The sequence below is a fragment of the Tursiops truncatus genome, chromosome 4, assembly GCF_011762595.2.
Source record: "Tursiops truncatus isolate mTurTru1 chromosome 4, mTurTru1.mat.Y, whole genome shotgun sequence".
Lineage (NCBI taxonomy): Eukaryota > Metazoa > Chordata > Mammalia > Artiodactyla > Delphinidae > Tursiops > Tursiops truncatus.
In genome coordinates, this window is record NC_047037.1 from 55,035,105 (window position 1) to 55,058,717 (window position 23,613).

The 23,613-nt window shown below is 40.9% G+C and overlaps 1 long non-coding RNA gene across 1 annotated transcript in view; it reads left to right on the forward strand.

Moving 5' to 3' along the window:
* LOC141278468 (uncharacterized) overlaps positions 1-23,613 on the forward strand; it is a 237,433-nt gene that overhangs the window by 45,369 nt on the left and 168,451 nt on the right. Inside the window, exon 2 of the long non-coding RNA XR_012331224.1 lies at positions 20,252-20,318. This is a non-coding gene — a long non-coding RNA (uncharacterized lncRNA). The remainder of the gene's footprint in view (positions 1-20,251; positions 20,319-23,613) is intronic.

Sequence of the window (23,613 nt, forward strand, 5' to 3'; positions counted from 1 at the left end):
ACGGGAAAACCCAGAAAGATCTGCTGAACTGAGGAGTTTATGCCTAAGTAGGATTGAGTGAGAAGCTACTAAAAGTCTTTCAGCATGGATGACAGGCTCTAAGATACTCTTTGGAAAGAATTAATGCTGCCAGAGTAATACTGGCAGTGAAATAGAGGACAACAAAGAGGAGAGCCTGGATTGGGGGGTGGGAACAGGGGAGAGTCAGAAGCTGTTGAATAATCCAAATGAGGGAAGATAACAAATTATGTTGGATACATAGAGGTCTCCTTCATTAGGGGAGGCAACCATTTGGATGTGGGGGATAAGGGAGAGTGGAGTCAACAGTGAGTCCCGGGTTTTGAACCTGATGGCTAGGAGCACAGAGGTGCCGTATACAGAAATAGGGAGGAGGGCAGAAAGAGGACTGGGTTTCAGGGCAAGATGATGAGTTCAGTTTGGAGCCTGTTGTGTTTGTGCAGCCCAGGGGGCCATTGAGTGACTGGAGTGGTGCCACCAAAGACTAGCAGCTACTTAATGAATACGAATGGTGCTACTTGAAAGGCTATTTTTTAAAGCTCTTTAAAACAGATTGTTTCTCAACTAAGCCCATCACACACAGCCACCCCCTAGTCACTTTGCCTCAGCCAGCCTCCTCATCTTTTCTTTTTTCTCCCTTCCTTCCTCCCTCCCTTCCTTCCCTCCTTCCTTCCTTTCTTTCTTCCTTCCTTCCTTCCTTTCTTTTTTCTTTCTCTTTCTTTCTTTCTTTTTTTCTTTCTTTCTTTCTTTCACATACTTTCTTTCCCTCTTCTTACTTTCTTTCTTAACATTGAACATAAGTAACCTTCATCCCCGTTCAGGTCAGAATGCTCCCCAAATCTAAATCAGCATTTTGAATTAGTGAAAGACTGAGGTTTTTAATAAAATATTAGGTAATGGAGGTACCAGGAATGAACTAAAAAAGATGTAAGCTTTTCTTAATGATTTCAGCTCTATTCCCTGGTGTCTCTCACTGAGGGAAGGTCATGAGCAGCAAGGCACCGGCCCCAGCATCCAGAGTTGCTAAAGCAGGTTTTCTCTGCCAGCAGAGTCCCCGAGGACACTGAATCCGGCTGAGCTGTTCAAGGTTTCATATTCTTCCCCTAAGTAAATTAAATCAGGAGCACATCTCATCACAGAGACCCACACAAAAGCCTGCTATACCTTTTTGGCAAGCAGTGCTTGAAATGGAGCTTTCAGAAATACTAAAAGCCTGCCCCCTCCCGCCATCTGTGTTTGGCTGGGCCAGCTGCATCCGTGGCAGGGGTGGGGGACAGGGCCATGGTGGCCAATTTCATTCACATCTGAGCCAAATAGAGCCCAAATTTTCTCTCAAATAGAGAAACAGAGCTCAACATTTTCTCTCTTTTGCTCTGTAACTTGGTGTAATTCTTCCCTGAAGCAGCCAGTGACCCAGTTGGATATGTGCATGAAGAGAGTGGCTATCTAACCTTCCCCACCACCCCCACAACTTTGAAAGTGCTTTAAATGTGAGGGTAAATGAATACAAATAGGAATGTGTTGGGAAGATACAGTAGGGAAGCCTTCTGTGGCTCTGAGAGAAGATACAAATGCCGGCTCAATTAGAAAATCAATCTTGCTGTCCGGCTGATTGATTGCAGTCCTCTGCTGGAGGTGGGAAAGAGAGTCGAGTCATGACGAGATAATTTTTTCCTATTACTAAAAGGAGGCCTAATGTACCTCTGTAAGCAATTCATCATGAAGAACTTGTTAAAAACATGCCACCTTTTCCCTCTTGTTAATTGAATCTTTGGGAGAGAGGAAGAGGAATAACATAGTTTGCATTTGTGAAAACTCTTACTGTTTTTTTTTTTTTCCTAAGGATCCCTGAGTTCTGAGAGGTGATTTAATAACTTTCTTCAAGAAAAATGGAAACATTTTTATAGGGAGGAGGATGGACGTCTGCTCACCACATCCATAGAACACTGGCTTAAGAGACAGGGTTTATATTACTGGAGGAAAGAGTTTACATGTTTGACAATCAGTTCACACTTTTTGGTGTGCAGTGTACTCATCAAAACACACTGTGAGGATAAAGGTCAGATGTTATTCTATTTGCTCAGATGAGGAAATAGGCTGTGAAAGTTTAACCTGAGCAAGACCACATGGATAGCAAACAGAGGAGCCTGGAAGAAAGCAGTCTGTCCTCCAATCCCTTGCAGTTCCCACATACTGCTTGGCTTCTAAAGAAAGTCACCGATGGTAGCTGACCAGTTTATGTTTTCTCTCTCTTGCCTCCTATTGGTTCTGTGTTCAGATCTGCTTTTCATGCCCCAGCCTGCATACATCCTTAATCCAGAACATAAGTCTTGATTGAACAGAGTTCTCACAGTTCTGATGTGCATTTGTCACACTTCATTCTTGGAAATGCAAAGCATTCTTGCCTCAGTTGTGGAGTGACATTGACTGTCTCTCTATTGCTTTAATTCTTCTCTTTCATTTGCCATTTCACAAATCCGTATAATGATGCAGCTGTAGCTTTATTCCACTAAGGATGATCGCTACTGATTTTTTCCAGCAAAAAAAGCCTCTTAGAAAATGCCTGATGCAACTAAGGTTGGAAAGATTTTAGAAAACTTCCTACCTTGAAGGATACCAAGAAAAAAGAATCCAGGTCTAGGGGATCCCAGAAGAATCTCTCCCATTACTTAGAAACCCTTTCATCAGGTTCTTTCCTGCCCCCCAGTATCTCAATTACTCCCTATGCTTTCACCCCAGGCCTTCCCCCAGCCCATATTGGCCCTTAATCTTGAGCTAAAAAGTTTTCTCTCTCATTTCAGTGAAGTTTTGCAATTCAACCATTTCATGCACTCTTATATGTGGATTACTTTTGTACTATTTAATCATTTCCAAAAAGCCTACAGCCAAGACCGACCAAGCTTATTAGTGAAATGGAACCTCCATTATCTGGGAAGTGTTCATCCCAAACTTCATTTTTTGAGAAACATAGTGAGGCTTGCTTATTAAAATCAAGAGATATGATTTGTTTCAATGGTCAAAGATGGCCAGAATAATGAAATCATGCACATAATTTCAAGATCTCACTTTCTCATTGTGGGTATTCACTTCAGCATAATGAACTTACTTATTATATAATGCTACAATCATTAAAATAAATCCTTAAAATTAGACTCAGAGAAGGACGTCAGCCATCATTCCATCAAACTCACGTAACTAAAAGAAAAAGAGGGGTTGTGATTTCTCTAACATCATGTGTATGGAAATCTCTGACCTACAAAGGGAACATATATTTTATAAGGAGCATTTATTTGAGGTACCCGTGTTTTCTCCACTCTGTGATCCTCTAGGTGTGGTGCTACAAGGCAGTGAAATGGCTTGAGTATTGGAAGCAGAAGGAAGAATGACTGACTCCAGAGCCTTTGAGAATGGTGTGTGTGCATGCCTGTGTGTGTGTGTATGTATGTGTGAGAATTTAGGGAGAACAATAAAATTTCTGTGTATTCTTTGCATTGTAGACTTTTACCACAGCTGTGTGGAACTCAGCTTGCATATTTTTGGGTAGAGCTTAATTATTATGATTTTACTTCCTTAGCCAAAGGTCATGCAATTCAACCCAATTTACAAATGTGGAAACTGAGGCTAGAGATGGTAGATCATTTCCCCAAGGTCACACAGATAATTCATGGCAAATCCAGGAGATCATTCCTGTCTAGCTTTAAAGCTTGTGCTCTTAACCTGCTATGTACAGTATACTCGGTGTACTTATGAATATAGAAATACTTGAATTTGACAGTGTCTTACAAAATATGTTGCCTGTGGTTTCATGTTTTTACATAATTGTTAAGCTATCTATAAAGAATAAGCTGAAAACTGATGATCGTTTGGGTTTCATTTGTTCTGAGACTTGGTAAAGCTCATGAAATATAGCTAATTCTTAGAAAAGTCTCTCCTTTAACATTGAGGTATAAAAATGTTTAAAATGTATTAACATTCTGAGATAAATCAGCCATGGATTAATGACACGATAATATTTTCAAATGCTCCATAATTTTATGGAGGACTTCACATTTCGGTGATATTTCTTTAAATACAAAGAATTCCATGGAAAGACTTGAGATATGATTCCTACCTCAAGCTTTTGCCTCCTCCTTTCTGCTCTGGTTTTGAGAGACAATTGGAGTTCGCTCACTTTCTGTTATCAGTGACCTTGTAAACATACTTAAGGTAAAAACGATGACAGAATTGACTTGGAGTATTTGAATCTAAGGAGGTGGGGTTTGGCAAAAGTGTAGCCTTTTGAAGAGCAAAACTAGATGACTTTAGGAATCCCTCGTTAATCCCTTGCATTGTCTGCTGGCTTAAAGAGAGAGTCTGAGGGCAATCTTGCTTAGGAAATATTTGTTAACGTTTTTGGAAATGAGAGAGCTCCTTTTGGTTAGACTGGCATTTTCTCCATTTGTGGTTTTCTGTTTATTTCTGAGTAATTCCAGATAGCAATGGTAAGTTAAAAAATCAGGCAACAGACCCTCTGAGTATACTAGTTTTATGCAAATATAGATGGTATTATGAGAAAAGAATGTAGATCACTCCTGAAAAGTAAAATGAAGGTTAAACATTTCCACAAGATCTTTAATCTCAAATGCAACCCAGTCCCCCTTCCTCTCCCGAATTTGCAATGTTTGTTGTTGACCTGGGAAATCACTAGGAAGAACTGTGGAGGTGTCATGTACCAAATAACTGCTGCAGATGGCCAGACACTTATGTTTATTTTCTCAGTGACTCTTTCCCATCACCAGTGAGTGAGGTAGGAGAGACATCACTGCTCCCATTTCACAGAAGAGTTCACAGAGATGTTAATAACATATTCAATATATGTGAATAGGAAGTGTCACCAGGATTTGACTCTAAGATTGCTTGATTCCAAAGTCCAGCCTCTTTTCACTTTTTACCACAGCACTCTACATTTCATGAACATTTTTAGTGACTATTCTATACTTGCCTCCTTCTTTTAGAAGAGCGAGTGTGAGACTGTAAGGTTTTGGATAAGAGGGTAACACTGAGTAGGCAAGGTAAGATTGAGCCATTTATAGGCTCAACTAGAGATTTCATAAATAGCCACAATTGACAGCTTTCAGCTGTGGACAGATGGCGGTTTTGGCTATAGGATCAGCTCGATTCCTCGAAGGTAATTCTGTGCTACCAGGGTTGGTCTCGTCTGCACTCCTTTGGGCTCGCTCAGCATGGAGTGGGATGGGGAGGAGTCATCTGGCTGGCCTGAATCTTAATATTTCACAAGATCAGAACTGAAATGAAAGGAAAAGTAATATACTTTGTATGTTATTTCCTCTTCTTATAAATATTGCCACAAAGGGACTCGGAATTTAGGTTGAAGAGAAATATATTTGAAATTCCTATCTTCTCTCAGGGATTATTGATACTTGTGGCCAGCACGGACTCAACTTATTTTGTGATCAGATGTACAGTTGGTAAACGAATTATACTTTAGGCTTGAATTAAACTCATCTTTCCTTCCAACCTGTCCCAAACCTAATTGATCAGGCACCTTTCCACTTTATATTCTTGTTTATTTATATGTTTCACATTCACTTAGACTTAACTCGTCAAAGTGCTGTTTGGCAAGTGGCACTTGATGTCTCCTAGAAGAATTTTGAGGTGATTTTGATAAGATTTAGCTCTTATAATCAGGAAATAGTATTATGCCTGGAGAGAAACAAAGTTCCCAAAGGGCTCTGGGTCAGTTCAAAGCTCCATTCAAAATGGGTTATGGAAGACTGAGTTTAGAAGTGTTCTTTTGTACGATTCACTGCTCTCTGAAAGAGCCAGCAGAGATTGCTGGATGGGGGGTTACTAGACTCCTCAGCTTGGTTTAATGTCTGTTGTCCAGCCACAAATGAACAGATTGATAGACAAACTATTTTATTTACCAAAATGTGTAACAACATGTTTTAGACATTATGTGCTCTGCATACATAGTGGAACATTAAGGATTTAACTACATATAAATTAAAAGCAAATGACTAACTGGTAAATAATACTGGCAACCAAGGGCTATTATATTTAACAAATGAAAAAGTATATTTGAAAATAGTAATCTAAATATCCCACTTGAAAAATGAATACAAAATACAAGACCGAAGGAAACACATGTAAACACACACACACACACACACACACACACACACACACACAAATGGGAAATTAACATATGCAAAAAAATTGGTTTTATTAATAGTCAAATGCATGCAAATTAAAACAACGAGATATAATTTTTAAACTAGTAAATTTGCAAAATGATGTTAAAACATTAAATGCTACCAAGAGTTTTTTAAAAAATAATCTGCTGGTTGATTTGCAAACTGGTATAATCTTCCTAGAAATTCATTTAACAATATGAATAACATTCTTAAAAGAGTTCATGTCCTTTCATGCAATAATTTTACTTCTAGGAATCTATCCAAGGTTGTGGGCAAAGATTTATATGCAAAATTGTTATTTTTGATATTGAAAATAAAAAAGCTAACATTTCTAATAATAGAATTAAATTATGGTTAAATAAGTTAGGGTACATTGCATAGGCTATTATTCATTCACTAATGTCACACTATAGCATTTAATGTCATGAGGAAATGCTATTGTATAAATGACAAAAAACAGAAAATGAAACTTTATGATTTCAACTTTGCAAAAATAAAACCAGACACACAAATGCATGAAAAGATATATTTAAGAGAAACCGGTTGTTATCAATGGGTGATGAGAGTGTATGTGATCTTATTTTTATTCTTTATAATTTTTTGCCTTTTAAAATGTTGAGCATGTGTTAATTTTATAATCATAAAACACAATAAATATTCCTTATAGTGATAGAATTCTTTGAATTTCCAATAAGTTAAAGTGGTAGAAGTAATACATTCATCAAAAACTGAAATGGTGTTTTTGGGGCCTTGTGATGACCATTAAATAACTTCTTTTTCTTTCTTATACTTTCATGGCAGTAGCATAGCCATCTTTGAAAATGTCTATGAATGAAGTTAAGTATTTTGTCTTCATATAAAAATGATAATCTAGAATAAAAAGCATTCACCCTACTTTGTCAGGAAAGTAAAAACTCCCACATTTCATGTCAGAAGAGTTTTCTGACTTCCGAATATAATTTAGTTGGGAATTTCTTTAGGTACCTTGCTCTTTAGCTTAAAGGGAAAATAGTTTTTTGAATAAGCCAGTTATCTTAATGAAAACATCTTTTCAGAGGCATTTTTCCTATGAGTTTAGACTTCATTGGCTTGATTTATCTATCTCATTAGGTAGAAGGGAGTTTGGATGCACAGCATAGGAAGATATGGTTGAGGAATTGGAAACCTATTACAAACATAATCTCGTCTGGAGAGGCAGCATGACGTGTGGGTGTGGGGTGACTTAAAGCCTAGGGTTGCAGACTTCCCTGGTGGTGCAGTGGTTAAGAATCCGTCTGTCAATGCAGGGGACACGGGTTAGAGCTCTGGTCCAGGAAGATCCCACGTGCCGCGAAGCAACTAAGCCTGTGCGCCACAACTACTGAGCCTGTGCTCTAGAGCCAGCGAGCCACAACTACTGAGCCCGCAGGCCTAGAGCCCGTGCTCTGCAACAAGAGAAGCCACTGCAACAAGAAGCCCATGCACTGCAATGAAGAGTAGCCCCCGCTCACTGCAACTGAAGAAAGCCTGTGCGCAGCAGTGAAGACCCAATGCAGACAAAAATAAATTAATTAATTAATTTTAAAAAGTTAATCTTTAAAAAAGGAGAAGAAACCTAGGGTTGCATTTTAGTTCTGCCACCTTGAAGATGTGTGAGTTTGTTTCATCATGTTGTAGCTCTTGTCTACCTCAGAGGGTTCATGTGAGGAATACATGTAATAATATGGGTGAATTGTTATTTTTATCATACAATCTATGGATGATGGCACTAGAAATTAGGCTCTTATCTTACCTTAATACTGTTGAGTTGGACCTGAAGTTTCTTGGTAGAATTTATTGAATAGTCACTGAAACTTTCAACCCAGGCTTTACAAAGGTCCCTAGAAGTTTTAATTTAAGCCATACCTTTGTTTGCTGGTAGCCATACTGTTTAATTGCTCTGAAAGTCCTGAAGATCAAATATTCTTGAAAATATACTTATTTTTTATATAATACAGTACACTATAAAAGAAATGAAACAGGTCACACATCTGTTTATTTTATAGCCACATCATGTCTGTGTGCACCTTAATTTAAAAATAAATCAACCAACTGAAATGTAATATTTGTGAAGAAAGTTGTATATGTCCTCTTATAATTTTGAAAAGTTAGAAAGGGAAACTATTCTGGATCCAGGTGTGTAGTGGAGAAACTGTGTTCTTAGACTGAGGAGCTAGTAGATGGGCTTGCAGAGAGAGACCCTCAGAGGAAGGTGGACTCTGCCTTTGGAGAAAGCAGTTGGCAACTGTGTGTCACAACAATCCCACAACAGGATTTTAAACTTCAGGCAATAGATGTTAGACAACCGCAGCCAAGGGAAACTAAGAGTTATCGGTTTAAATTCATGAAGTGACAAAAACATTTCTGGAAAAAAGAATTAAACCTTTTTTCCTTAATAGCAGACTAGAAAAAATGAAGGTCAGGAATACTCGTGGACCCTGAGGCAGGCCAGATGTAGAGGGAAAACCAGCACCTTTTGGTTGATACTTTATGCTTCCTGTACGTTGAATTTAGCCTTTTTAGTAAGAACTTACGTTCTGTTTAATTTTTGTTCTTACTCAGGTATTATTTTTTTATGATAAGTATAAACTTTATTATTTTCTTAATAAAGACCAATTTTTAGGTATAAAACCTCAAGTGGGCCAATATTTATTTTATTCTGTTTAAAAAATGTGAATTGAGAGTAACCACTCAGCAAAGAGCATTGTGCTAGTCCAGAGATTCATCATAGCATGAGTGAGCTTCTGGAACAGTTCAGTCTAACAGCTGTTAGGCGGGGGTGAGCAGGACTGAAGAGGAAGGCGAGGTGGCGGAGTTGGAGTGGGGCAGGCTGGCAGGGGAAGTCGGAGTCTGAGTAGGGTGGGGCATCCGTGTGAGGGTGGGGGAACTGTGGTAGCATCAGGAGATTGTGTACCTATGGGGAGAATGACCCAGTGAGTACATAAATTAATAATGGTTTTATACTATTTAAGAAGAAAGTTAGAAATGTAGAAAAGGAGAAAACTGGAATGAACCATATGATATTAGAATGGAATTGGAGGTATTGATGTGAACTCATTGTTTCACACACACACATATGCACGCACACACACGCACACACGCATCTTCTAGCTTCCTAGCCCTGGCCACCGAGAGAGCCCCAGAGCACTGACATCCCAGTCACAGCAAGCACACCAAGTGGCCAGATCTTAATTTCTAAGTACCATTCTCTACTAAAAGGAACCATGATGGTTTGGAGAAATGACTGATACCAGGACTGGGCCAGGGAAAGTATAAGAGAAGCCTGGAATATCTTATTGTCCTAGGATGTAGGAAGTGCTCAAAGGATGGTGGGAACATGACGACATAGAAGCCTCTTTGAAGGGATGAACGTGAACGTGGGACAATTTGAACTTCAAAATAGATGATGTTAGTAAAGTATTATAACCCATTGAATAAAATAGGATCCTTGAGTCCATACTAATATATCAGTGGATAAATAAATTGAGAGAAGTGGATGCTGGCTAGTGAAAGTAGAAAGAATATTTACATTAGAAAATCACCATTTGGCAATGATTATAGTAGTAACTAAGCCAAGAAACATCTATGCATATTGAAACTAAGTGGGTGAAAGTTTGATGAGGACAAAATATAGTCTCAAAGAAGTACCTACTACAAAGTATTTACGTACTAAGAAAAAAGGGTAACTTGAAAGAAACCTGGGAGATACCATCTTAATCCAATTATCAAAGTTAACCTTACCAGAAAAGAGACAAAAGAAATTGTGACCACTTTATAGGAAGGCATGGAAGAACCAAATATCACTTCTCAGACATTACTGCTAAAGATATATAACCTGAGTTATGTAGCAGGCAGACCCACTCAAATTGAGGGACGTTCTACAAATAACTGGGATGCAGTTTTTAAAAGTGTCAAGGGCTTGGATGTTGCAGAAAGCCTGGGGAACTATTCCATGTTGAAGGAGACTAGAGACACAGAGAACTAAATGTTTCAGTCTGCACTGGATCCTTTTGCTATGAAGAACATTATTGGAACAACTGGTTAAAATTGAATAGGGTCTGATATTAGATGATAATGAGGTATCAATGTCTATTTCCTCATTTTGATGGTTTTATTGTAGTTATGTAGAAGAAGATCTATGTCTGGAGGAAGTTTATGCAAAATTGTTGAGGGGTTATATGGTACCATGTTGGTAACTTTAAAATGGTTTAGGAAAAAACAATTTCTGTACTGTGTTTGCAACGTTTTTGTAATTCTGAAATAATTTCAAAATAAAAATTACCTTTAGAATGAAAAAAATGAATAAGAAGAGCCCTCTGCCTTCAGGGAGGCTACTGTATAGTTGGAGGACCAGGACAACAAAGATGAAGTTAGCAGAGTGCAGAGGGAGGCAGTCTGGTGACATGGTTACCCCATGGGCTTTGGAACCAAGCGGCCCGTCTTCAATAGTAGCCCTGCCATTACCAGCCAGGAGGCCTTAGGGGGATGGCATAAAGTTTGGGGGACTCAGGTTTCTCCTCTATGAGAAGGGAATGATAACAGTATAACCTTATAGGTAATATGACGTTTATAGAGCACAGGGCAAGTGCATAATAAATGGTAGCAGTTATATTATTATGATTAGTTATTGGTGATTAAGCTCATGGTTATTTTTAGTTAGAGAGCTGCATCTAAATTCTGGCTCTGCCACTTTCTATGTGACCTTGAGCAAGTTCTAAGGCTCAGGTTCTCCATTGAAAACAGAAATAATTAACATGTTAATAAAAGCCAGTAACAGAGTAGGTATGAGAATTACATAAGATAATACAAAATGCTTAGCACATTATAATCAGTTTATAAATGTGAGTTATTGCCACATAAATACAAGATGAAATATAATAAGTTCTATCAGATAAATAAAAAGCATGTGGCAGTTCTGAGGAGAAGGAAAAACCATCTGGTTGGAAGGAGGAGAAGAACACCAGGTTGTAGAATTCTCTGGAACAACTGAGAAGTTTTTACTCTAGTTAAGAGGTGCTAAGGCTAGAAGTAGGAAAGGGTAAAAAGGAGTATGGTGGTCAAGGGAAAAACAGGAGTCAACAGTGATCTCTCAGCATTAATAGACAACATGTAGCCAAGAAAGAAGAGCCAGTGTGGGGAAAAGACATTGGATTAAAGTGTTGAAGGGATGCTGGCAGGCAATGAAAATGGCTCTAGAGAGAAATTTCTTCTCTAGAGCAAAGGAGACTGGAGTGAGCGAGCGTAGAGGCTGAGCTGATGAAGGAAGTCTATGAATGAATGAGGCTTCCAAGGAAGCGTGCTCCATAGAGAGAAGGAAGGAGGAGCCAGGGACAGAAACAAGGAAAGTGCCTTCACTTAGGGAGGGAGAGGCGAAGGTGGGAGGGTTGGGGAGGTGTGAGGGTGGGGAAGAGAGAGAGACGGTGAATGAGTCAGGAAGATGCTAGGTAAGAGACAAGGGAGTAGCTTGCTTCAGAGAAAGAAGGCAGAGGGTTGAAAAGAATAAAGGCTGGGAAAAAGATATTGTATTAGTGGACTTCCCTGGTGGCGCAGTGGTTAAGAATCCGCCTGCCAATTCAGACGACATGGGTTCGAGCCTTGGTCCGGGAAGATCCCACATGCCATGGAGCAACTAAGCCTGTGTGCCACAACTACTGAGCCTGCGCTCTAGAGCCCGCGAGCCACAACTACTGAAGCCTGTGTGCCTAGAAGCCGTGCTCTGCAACAAGAGAAGCCACCACAATGAGAAGCCCGCGCACCGCAACGAAGAGTAGCCCCCGCTCGCCGCAACTAGAGAAAGCCCGTGAGCAGCAACGAAGACACAAGGCAACCAAAAATAAGTAAATAAATTTATTTAAAAAACCCAAGATACTGTATTAGTTTTAGGTCATTGCTGAGTTACAAGAATGTAGAGTAGAAGCCAGCCTCCAAGGGGTTAAGTGGCAAGGAGGGCATATCCGGGTAAAGGGGCAGGACTTTGAGGAAACTTCTTGAGGAAATTCTAATGCCAAGGCAGACATATCAAGAAGCAGATTAGCTGTCAGTTTCAAGACCCTCACTTGCCCAGACCTTTCCCAGGCCCTAGGATGTACTAGCAGTGCCTTCCTATGGTTATGTAATCTGTAAAACTTAACACATGTAAGATGTTCGACTTAGTCTGTTCAGGCTGCTTTAACAAAGTTCCACAGACTGGGTGGCTTAAATAACAGAAATGTATTTATCACAGTTCTGAAGGCTGGGAAGTCTGATGTCAGAGTGCCAACGTGGTCAGGTAGAGCCCTCTTCCTGGTTTGCAGGCAGTGTCTTCTCTCCCTATGTCCTCACAAGGTGGGGGGAGTGGGGAGTTGGAGGAGAAAGGGAGAAAGATCCTCTTATACAAAAACATTAGTTTCATCAGGAGGTCCCCACCCTCATGACCTAATCTAGCCCTAATTACTCCCAAAGGACTAGTCTCCAAATACCATCATATTGGGGATTAGGCTTTCAACATATGAATTTTGGAGGAAGACAAACATTCAGTCCATAGCAATATTTAAGTGCAGTCAGTTAAGACTACTGTATCTTTCTATTCAGGCCCTCCTTTACTCACAGTTCCCCTGTGGTTGTGAATGGCATTTGAGTATCTGCTTAGGGAACTAGAGTTAGGGTTTAAGGGGGATACACTGTGTGGTTCACATAGAGTTAATATATAGTTAAGCTACTACTAATAGTCTTGGGAGTTCTCCCTCCGCCACTGGGGCTGACTCATCCAGCAATGACACCAAGTGTGAATGTGTCTTTTGACACCTGGCATTAGGAAAAATGTGGAGGAGAAAAGGTTTGAAATGTACAGAGCCAGAAGCTAGTGTGTGAAACGTCCTTTTAATTATGAGATATGTAAAATTGCAAGAAGAGGATCTGGTTCTTGTCAAGGCCCAGTCAAAATGCAAATTCTTTCCTATCAGATAAGATAACCTAAAATTCATAATATACCACTGTGATGAGACATCAAAGGCAAACTGGTTAATGGGTGTTGTCAGTTCAAAGAAGATTTAAGATTAGTCATAGCACACACACACACACACACACACACACAATTTTAAATGTTCTAAATTTTTTAGCTCACAAACGAAGGAAATTTGATGAGATTTTTATAAATTTGAGGAAAAAAATTCTACAGATTTTCATATTACCAATAATGGTGTGGGAAGCTAAAACTTTTCTAAACTATAAAAATGAACACATTTTAAAAAAATTAACGATGCTGAAAAACATTGAATCCTTGCCAAATAAAGAAGCAATCAAAGAGAATGCAGGTAAAAAACGAGGGAGGAAATGTTGTAGAGGCCAGACAGTTAATAAATTAAAATATTACATTATTTTTTAATTGTAGTATTTTTTTAAAAAATTATAATTTGTTGCATTTTTTCTCATTCTAAATAAATATTCACTTGCGTACTTAACTTTTTATTTATAAGTTTGAATTCTTTATTTTAAAGAGCCCTCCTGCCCCCAAATTGTATAACCTGCAGGCCCCGCAAAACCTGGATCCCCCCTCGTATAACAGCAGGGTTTTTTCCTGAAGGTTTACTCATGTTTGAACAGAAATAGCTAGGATGTCAGCTTTTGGCTAAAATAGGTATTAAATATTTCATTAATAGTAATTTTTAGACTAGGGATGACTTGAGCATTTTGTGCAGAAGAGAAGGAGCTATCTGTAAGGGAAAGATGGAAATACCACGATAACAGGGACACTTGTTGGAGCAGATCTCATTTTGTGGAAAGGAATAGATTAGACAGAATAGAGAGAACAGCTTTCAAAGGAAGGTACACACAGCAGTGAAGAAGGAAAGAGAGGGAGTGGACTCTGAATTAGTGTGGAGGGGCGTTGGGGGAGTTCTAGTCCCGTGACCCGAATCTTCTTGCTCATGAAGGAGGCCAGGTTATCACCTCAAGTACCAAGGGAGGGTGGTTTGAGGGGTTTCCAAAGCCTGAGCGTCACTAAGAACTGTTTTGCAAAATGAAACTGTGAAACAGCAGTGATGGACCTGCTCTCATCCAAACTCTGCCTATTAGTCCCAAGACACTGTACCCAGAGACCATCCCACGGTCTTGACAGTATCTGTCTAAGGCGAAGACAGAGTTTGGGGATAGCCCTATACTTTTACCTATTCTAGTGTCAGACTGATCAGAGGGTAAATCTGAGGTAATAACGCAAGGTTGGTAAGGAGACAGTCAGATGGGGAACTTGAGTTGTTGCCTAGAGGAAAGACACAGGGTTTATTTATATATGGCCTTATTCCACACAGGATATAAGGCAGCTTACAAGAATGCATGCAGTAAAATAGCAAGATGTGGTCCATAAATAAAAAATCAAGGCTGGCAAAAGCATAAAATATGGAAGAGAAGACTTCAGATGTGGCTTGTCAGGTGTCTTCAGGTGACTGAAATGTTGCCATGTGGATGCACGTTTAGGGTTATTTGGTTCAAGATCGGGGAGAAGAGATACAGTGAGGCACGTATCAGCACAACATAAGGCAGAACTTTCTAAGAAGTGCAGCTGCTTCACAATGGAATGGAGGTCACAAGCTCTTCCTCCATCACAAGACGCATTTAAACAGAGCTAGGTAGCTCCTTTTTGGCGTGCTATGAGATCCAGGTTATGCAGTGGGTAGACTGGCCCCTGACATGCACTTAAGGTCAGCATGTAATGATTGTATGAAAGGAACGGTTCTAAACAATGCACTATAAGGAATGAACTATTCTAACATACTCCACACAGTAATAAAAACTTGTCAACAGTCATACTGAGTATTTGTATGACCTGCAGTATTGTTGCCCACCTTTGAGTGCCCTTGTAAATTGTAATCCCAAAATTTCCGAAGCAGAAATGAGTAAGCTCCAAATGGGAGGAGGGGTGGAGTGAGAAGTTCGTGGGTTATATCAGCTTCTTCGTTCTCCTACTCTCCGAGTCGCCATTGGCAGTTTGCAGAGCTAGTGGTATCCCTCCACACAACATGCAACAACAATGGCTCTTGTTTCCTATCATCTGTCAAGCCCAGTGCTAGACCCTGGGGAGAAATAGTATGCCAAAAAGACATAGTCCCAGCTTCTACGGTGATTGTTGCTTAGTGGGGAAATGACATTAGTAAAAATAATCACCTCTATATACTTATAAAGTCTGATAGGCATTATGAAGAAAGAGAAAAGTACTCTAGGAGAGTGGATAGCTGTAATACCTGCTATAGCATGAAAGAAGGACATGTTTTTCTATATCATCAGATGTAGGAAAGTGTGGGGCAGGGATGGGAGTCCAGAGCAAAGGTGTTTCAGGCTGAGGGGATGATGTGAGCAAAGGCTAAGAAACATGAGGGAGCATTTGAGGAATTGCATGGCCAGAGTGGCATGAGTCCAGGAGGGAGGATCCAGGCTGTGCTCAGAGGACGTTTATAGTCATCCTAATGGTGAGGGAAGCCCTTTGGTTTTACTGGGGGAGAAATCGATCATATTGGTGTTTTGCTGTTTTGTGTGTGTGTGTATGAAATCATTTTAGCTTTAGTGCAGGGTTTAGATTGGGGAGTGGGGCAAGAATAGACATGGGGAGACCATTCTGTAGGCTGCATGAGGACTCAGGGTAAGAGATGGCAGTGATTTGGGGAAGGATTGTGGTGGCAAAGATGGAGAGAAGTGAAGGTTTCCTAAAAGTGAGTGTGAGATAAGAATGGGCAGGGTTTGGTGATGGATTAGATGGGAGGTAAAGGTGAAAGAGAGGAAGTGTTATCAAAGACAACTCCCGCAACTCGGCAGGTGAGTGTTCCATTCACTGAAAGGGTGCATCGATAGGGCTGGTCTGAGACACTGGCTGAAAGGAAACAGAGATCTTCTCACCTTACCTGGTTCAGGGTTAGAAAAGGCAGCCAGTTCAACTGGTTCAAATTCAGTTCAACTCAGTGCCATTGCATCCTATCCAGTTCAGTTAGATTCATCTTACGGAGCAGCTACGAAATAAGGCTCTGTGAGTGATCCAGACAAGTGTGAGTGGCTTTCAAGGTGGTTGCATGGTCATCTCTTGTATTGGCCACGTAACCAGTGGCTGTCCACATAACCAAAGCTCCCCACACAAAGTGCAAAGTGCCTACAGAGAAGAGATGAAATGTCGCCAGACTACAGCAGTTAGTGCCCCCTACAGAAGTCTTGACTGACTTCCAAGAGGATTGGACTTTTTCTAAAAATGGAGATAAGACTCTATAGGGTGCCTTTGAGGTTATTGGGCAAGGGGTGAGATGAACATGGAAGAACCTCCAAGTTCCCTTTGTTGCTCTACACTGACCAAGCCCTGGGGATTGGAGTATGTATACTTGTTCTTAGTGCTGATTCCCTCTCAGGCTGCTAGGTGCTTCCTGAGGGATCCTGTGCTTGTGTCCTCACTTCCATGGATAGTAACTAATCTCTAATGATCCCATCTGTATTTTACAACAGCTAATTGAAAAGTGTCTGATAGCTGGGAATTTTCTGACAAAGGTGGTGGGCAAATCTAGTCTATGTATTGAGCATCTGGGGATGCTGGTTCTAGCTGCATCACTGCCCAAGGTTACAAGTGGAAAGCAGGAGCCCCAGCTTCCTCTCTCCACCTCCAGCCATGTCAGGCAGCCTTATGCCCCTTCCTCATGACCCCTAATGTTCCATCTCCCAAAATGCTACTAACACCCCCCCTCCAGACTTCACTCAGAATCTCAGGGTAAATACCATTGTCTAAATACAAATACTTTTGGGGGAACTCATGTACTTTATCTAATTCTGGGTCTTAATAATACTGACTAACCCTTGCACACTCAACTCCACTTTCAAAATGTGATTCTCTAAGTGTTTCATTTAATGCCCATACAACTTTGTGGGGTATTATCATTATAATCATCCCCAGGAGGGCTAAGCTACTTACCCAAAGTCAGACCACTATGTAGCGGTTGAGCTGGGACTCTGCATTTCATGCTCTCACCCCTCTACCAGTTGTTCCCTCTGAATAAAGCAAACAGATCTGTGTTGGGAGGGGGAGCTTGAAAATGTGAGGAGAGGATTTTCCCATTATCCCTTGAAGTCACACGACATAAGCAGCTGTCAAGTTCTCCCCACTTAATGGTAGTCCAGCTGTCAGCACAATGGCTAAGAGTACAGGATGTGAAGGGAGATAGTCCTGTATTCGAATACTGACCTTTAACCTCCTGTATGTGACCTTGAGCAAATTATTACAAACTGGGACAGTACAAAAAGGGACAGCCATCATAGGGCTTTGTAAGGAATAAGTGAATTAACATATATGTATACATATACATATAGATATACACACAAATACATATATGCCATAGTTTCTGAAACATAGTAAATCCTTTAAAAGTATTATTGTGGTGGCAGTGTTTTTGTAGTTTTATTCCAGAGCCCAACTTTCAGGTTGACCTCAATTTGAACAGGGGAGGCAAATAACTTTGAAGTGCTTTTTTGCTCCAGGTTGGTTGGAAATGGCTGACTAGAATATTGTGTTGAGAAGGATTCTGAGGTTTACTCTGAGATCAGCTGAAATTAATTAGTGTTCCTATATGTGAGCTGTGTAATTTCACCCTTTCTTGAGACTCATTTGCAGCATCTGTCAGTCTGTGCCTTTGCTTCTCAACCTGATTGTCTGCCTTAAGCATTTGCTCATTTTTTTGGTCAGGACCAGTCCAGCTATGTTCAGACTAAGTGCAGTTTCCAGCTTACAGGGGCACTGCCTGCTTGGGTGAGAGCAAAGAGTTTAATGAACAGGAGCTATGTATGGATGGGTTCTGACAAGAGGGGTTAGCAGGCTGGGGATTCAAAAATAACTACACTGCAGCAACTCTGGGTGAGCAACACATGCTATATATTTCCATCCAAATAAAAGGCACTTATTTTGAAGACTCTGGAACAGCTGTAACTTGAGATTCCCACAAATGCTTGGAAAACTGTCAGTCCTTTCTGAGTGGCAGTAGATATAGAAGCAAGAATGCCAGTAAGAATGTAAAACTGATTCTGAGAAACAGGGCCTGGATTAGGCTTCCAAGAAGCCAGCATTCTTTAGCACTGATCTGGCTTTCAAGTGCTTTGGGGACAGTATTTTTATGAAGCTAACTGATTAAACATTTGCTGATCTCTCTCCTGGAAGAATTAGAGATATACAATAATTATTATGAATGATCTCTTAGAGTAGGGCTTATCAAATATTCCATTCTGTGATCTGCAGAGAATTCTAACAGTGTGCTATGTTTTTCTTTTGCTTCTACCAAATTCATCAATGTCTCAGGTCATTATTTGTCTGATCACAACAACATGCATTCATGAATATGTATCACCTAAAATCCTGCAATTTTATGTATTAATTTGCTCATGTCTTTAGGTGTTTATAGCAATTAAATGAGACCTTGATAAATTTAGAGGAAATAAAAAAAGCTTTGATATTATGAGTGCTTATGTGATTGAACTGCAGGCTCTGAGATAAACTATATTTTGTGCAACTATTAACTCATTTATTGGTTTATTAAATATTTTCCCATTTGGTTACATTTCTTCTTAGGAAATAAGCAGTCTCTTCTTTTATTTTTTTTATTTTTATTTTTTTTGCGGTACGCGGGCCTCTCACTGTTGTGGCCTCTCCGGCTGCGGAGCACAGGCTCCGGACGCGCAGGCTCAGCGGCCACGGCTCACGGGCCCAGCCGCTCCACGGCACGTGGGATCTTCCCAGACCAGGGTACGAACCCGTGTCCCCTGCATCGGCAGGTGGACTCTCAACCACTGCGCCACCAGGGAAGCCCAAGCAGTCTCTTCTTGACTGCATTGTTTGACCCTCTTCTTTTGTTCATTTTAGCTTGTGAATTCAACTAATCCTTAACATGGCTAATGTGAATTAGGTGTAGTGTCCTATTGGGTATCTATCAGGGAGTCTGGAAATTTATTTGCAGTGGGTCAGGGCAGCCACAGGGCAGGCTGCTCAGGGGTCAGAGTTCTGTCACAGTCCCACCAAGTAGGAGGGGACCCAGGTGGAGAAGGGATCCAGTGATAGCAGAGGTCACCAGTGGAGAAGGGGCCAGTGACAAAGATTTCTGGCTACCTGAGAAAGAAAAGTTGGGAGTTGCGACAGCCCTGCCAAGCACAGTGGTGGGTAATTACAATGGTGGTGTTCCAAAGGTAGGGCTTGGTAGCATAGGGATTTGAAATGGGGTCCAGAGAAAAAGCACCATCCTGGGAACTGGGACATGCCAGGGTGGAAATGGCATGAAGGTCCAAAGGAATGAGAGTGGCAGTAACTTGGTACCAGTCTACAACTCCAGGAAGGGATGGGGTGGGGTTGCCAGATTTAACAAATAAAGATACAGGACATCGAGTTAAATCCAAATTTCAGATAAACGAAGAGTACTTTTAGAACCAGTATGTCCCATGCACTATCTGGGCATACTCATACTAAAAATTTATTTATTGTTTTTCTGAAATTCAGATTTACCTAGGCATCCTGTATTTTATCTGGCAGGCCTAGGTGTGTATAGGGGACACTGGTCAGCACTTGTGTGCTTGAGGAAGCCTCACTTATCTGGGAATGATGGTGGGGCTGGCTGGAGGGAGGCTGGCGGTGGGGAGAGTGAGATGGAGCAGGGCTAACATGTGTCTATGTGTGTGACAGAGAGAGAAAGAAAGAGGGACTAAGAGACTAATCCTGAATAATTATATGTTAGCTTTAAGACCCACTTATTTCCATAATTTCTCATTACTTTTGGGGGGGGAGGGGTTTGTTTTGCTTTGCAAGCACAAAGTTGCACTTGGCCTTTGTCAGAGACAGGATATTTGTTGGTTTGTAACATGAAACTGGCAAAGCTGTGTATACCCAAAGCAGTGCCATCTCATTGAGAATGAAAATTTCAATCCTCCGAAACGGTTGTCTAGATTACAGTGAACACATGAATATTTGGAAACATCTGGATGATTGCTATCCTTTGCATAAAAAGCCACATGACTGACTATATTTTTCCATTTTTACCCAGATATTTTGGAATAATGTAGACAGCCAAAGGGGCTCATCTCCAAGAGAGAATACATAATCATCATGAGGTAGGAAATTTTCAAAACTACTTCTTGACTTTTTTCAGTCTTTTTGATTTGCCTTTATGCCTTCTAATTATTTTATTGATCTTTGGTTCCTATCCTACCCCCTGCCCAGTGCCAAGCACAGTGCTTGGCACAGAGTAGATGCTGAATAAACTTTTTAAATGAATACATGGTTTAATGTATATATTATTCTTAAATAATTTAACCTCCAGTACAGAGATTATACTAAGGATTGAAAAACTATTTATTTAAAAAGGAAGAGAACACATATGATTGACTGCACACTATGAGACAGGAACTTGGCCAGACAATATATATTATGTGTCTATGTACATATACACACATGTATGTAGATATATATATACATACTATTGCAGTCACCTTGTGAGTAACATTAGTAGGGCCATTATACATTTGCATAGACACAGAAGTCGAGTGGATTGTGAAGATCCTCTTCTAATAAGAAGTAGGGCAGGGATATGAACCCTCATCTGTCTGAACTGAAATTGATTCCCCTGATTCCATGCAGACTTCCTGGACTAATCTGAAGTCATTGTTCATGTTTTGGGAGGTCTCATATCACTTTGAGAATTTGACGAAAGCAAGATTCCTCTCCCAGAAACATGAACATAGAAAGGAATATTCCCGATTTACAAGCACTGTGGGTTCATCAAGCATCCCGGATTAAGGACCTCATAATTAGAATTCAGATTTCTTCCCACAGAGTCAGGGCTGAAGATTGGAATCAGCCTGAAACTGGTGTGGTCACAGCCCAGTTCTCTGACAGCCTGTCCACGAACCTTCCCTCATGGAGGAGAAAGGATCATTTATCTTCTTTTCATACAAGATCTGCTCAACCCTCAGAGAGCTAACGTGCTTCTTTCATTCCTGTTGGGATTACATAGTTCTACCAGTAAATGTATATACTATACTTTATATTCAATATATTCATATTCAAAAAATATAGATTTTCTAATTCCTACTTTTCCTCATTTAGTAATTAGAACATTAATAGATAATAGTCACCCAAATAAAATTGTGTCAGGTGCCAGAAGCACAGCAGTGAACAAAACAAATGTAGTCCCTGCCCAGAGGCAGAGTCAGCATGAAGCTAAAGAAGATTAAGCTTTGTGTCCCCACCAGCTCAGCCCCTTTTGAGGTCCTGGGAGAGGCCTGAGGAAAGTGTTCACACAATTGATTATAAGTTTTTTGTAAAATGTGCACAGTAAGGTACTTTTGTATTGTTTTTCTTAAAGAGCCAGTCCCCTCCCCCAAGGGTACAAGCTCAGGGGCCTGCATCTGCCCCATCGCTATCCTCATGGAGCTTAGAGAGGAAGGGTTGACAGTTGATGGATGAGTAGTTGCAAGACTGATGGATCTCAGGGTTGGGGGAGGGCTGGGTAGCTACTGCAAGGGGATTTAGTCTTTTGGCGGGTGACCATTTAAGCTGAGACCTGAAGGATGAATGTTTGGTTTTGTTTGTGTGTCAAGGAAGGAGCTTCATTAACAGGTGGGGAGGACTGTGGGTGACAAGGCCCTGGGCCAGGAGGGGGCAGGGCTGGTTTGAGGCCTGTACTGGGGACCCCATGGCTGGTGGGCATGGAGAGTGAGGGGAGAGTGATGGGTGAGGAAGCTGAATAGAAGAGTGAGCAGTGTCCCTGGGACCCTGCAGGGCCTGTTAAGCATCTTGAACTTTATTCTAAGGACGGTGAGAAGCTGCTGAAAGGGAGTTACATGATCAGATTTGCATGCTAAGAAAACACTCTGGTTGTAGGGTGGAGAATAGATTTTTTTATTTTGTTTTGTTTTGTTTTGAACTTCTAGAAACACTGCTTGGATCACAGCTGTGACTTGATTAAACAAGTGAAATATTCCTTGGTGAGGTGAGGGGAAATAATTCTCTCAAAGGCCATACACCTCAGTATGTGAGAGGACAGAACACCCCAGCCAGCATCTGACATACTGAATCAGAAGGACAGGTGAATCAGGGCAACAGGGAACAAGCTAGGATATCTGTGCTGTTGGTGGGTGTGTGTAGTGTGTGGCTTTTCTGGCACCCTTCATTCTTTCTCCATCACAGTTGACATCAGGTTGGAAGCAGTGAGGATTGAGGGAGACTATAGAAAACCAAACATCTCGAATCAACAGCTTGTGATGAGGATAAAGGTGGTGTCAATGCTAGTGTCAAAAATCATGGCTCTCTTTAAGAAGCCTTTAGAGCAAAAGTGAGTTTGCATGTGGAAGGGCCAGTAAAAACTGGTTCATCTAGCAGACTGCATTCAGCAGGTTTCCAAACTTCACCAGGCCGGTTGCTCTCACCTCTTTCCAGTAGCTTCCTCGATTCCTTACCTGGTTAGGCTGTTTTTGCTCCAGACTTTGCTCTCCTACTCTTCCTCTGGAATTGTTCATAGTTTGTTACTATCAGAGAGAAACCCTGATATTCGCTTTGTCCAGCGGTGACTCTGCCTGTGAGATGCTATTGCATGGGATGTGACAGAAAGATGCCTCACAGATTAGAGTTGCACAGGGGTCTGAAGACATTGTTTGAGGACCTGCATCCTAGCCCTCCTCGACAGCACAAAATCAGTTCAGCAAAATTCAGCCACTGAAGTCCAGCTCAGTGGGCCTGGCTGAACAAGGAGCATGGTAATAATTCTTAACAGGGTGTATTTATTAAGTGAAGGAATTATAGAATACATTTCAGATGAAAAAGAAGTGTTCACGCTTCAAGGGTAATGATCACTTGTCCATAAAACTAATAGATATACATTTCGTTTGTGATGATGCTAGATAAATAAGGAGTTAAGACATTTTCAGAATTACAATAGCGTTTCTTATCTGCCTGCATTAAATCAAGCTCAAGAAACTAATGCAAACTCCACGTTGCCTATAGTCTAATACAAACTATCAGCATCTAGGGTTAAAAAACTTCTGGGAAATCAGGAGTAAGGCTTTCAGTGTTCCCACCATCTATCAGTCTGGAAAGCTTTTCCTACTTTTTCTATTTGGGGGAGGCATTTTAGATTTGTGTACCTGTCAACTTGAGCGAGGGGTTGAAGAAGAAATTCAAAGGAAGGAAAAGGAGCCGATGATCACTGTCCTTGGGGGTGAGGCGGCGATGGGGAGAGCAAAGGCTGGGGAACTGGAAGGGCATGATGGGGAAGGGCGGTGTGGCTGCTGTCAGCTCTAACCTGTTTCCTTCACTCCCGGGGAACCGCCCCTTTCCCTGATCTCGGAAACAATGACGCTGCCTTGGAGCTCCTTTGCAGCCAACCCACACTGAATGATAGCTGTCCCT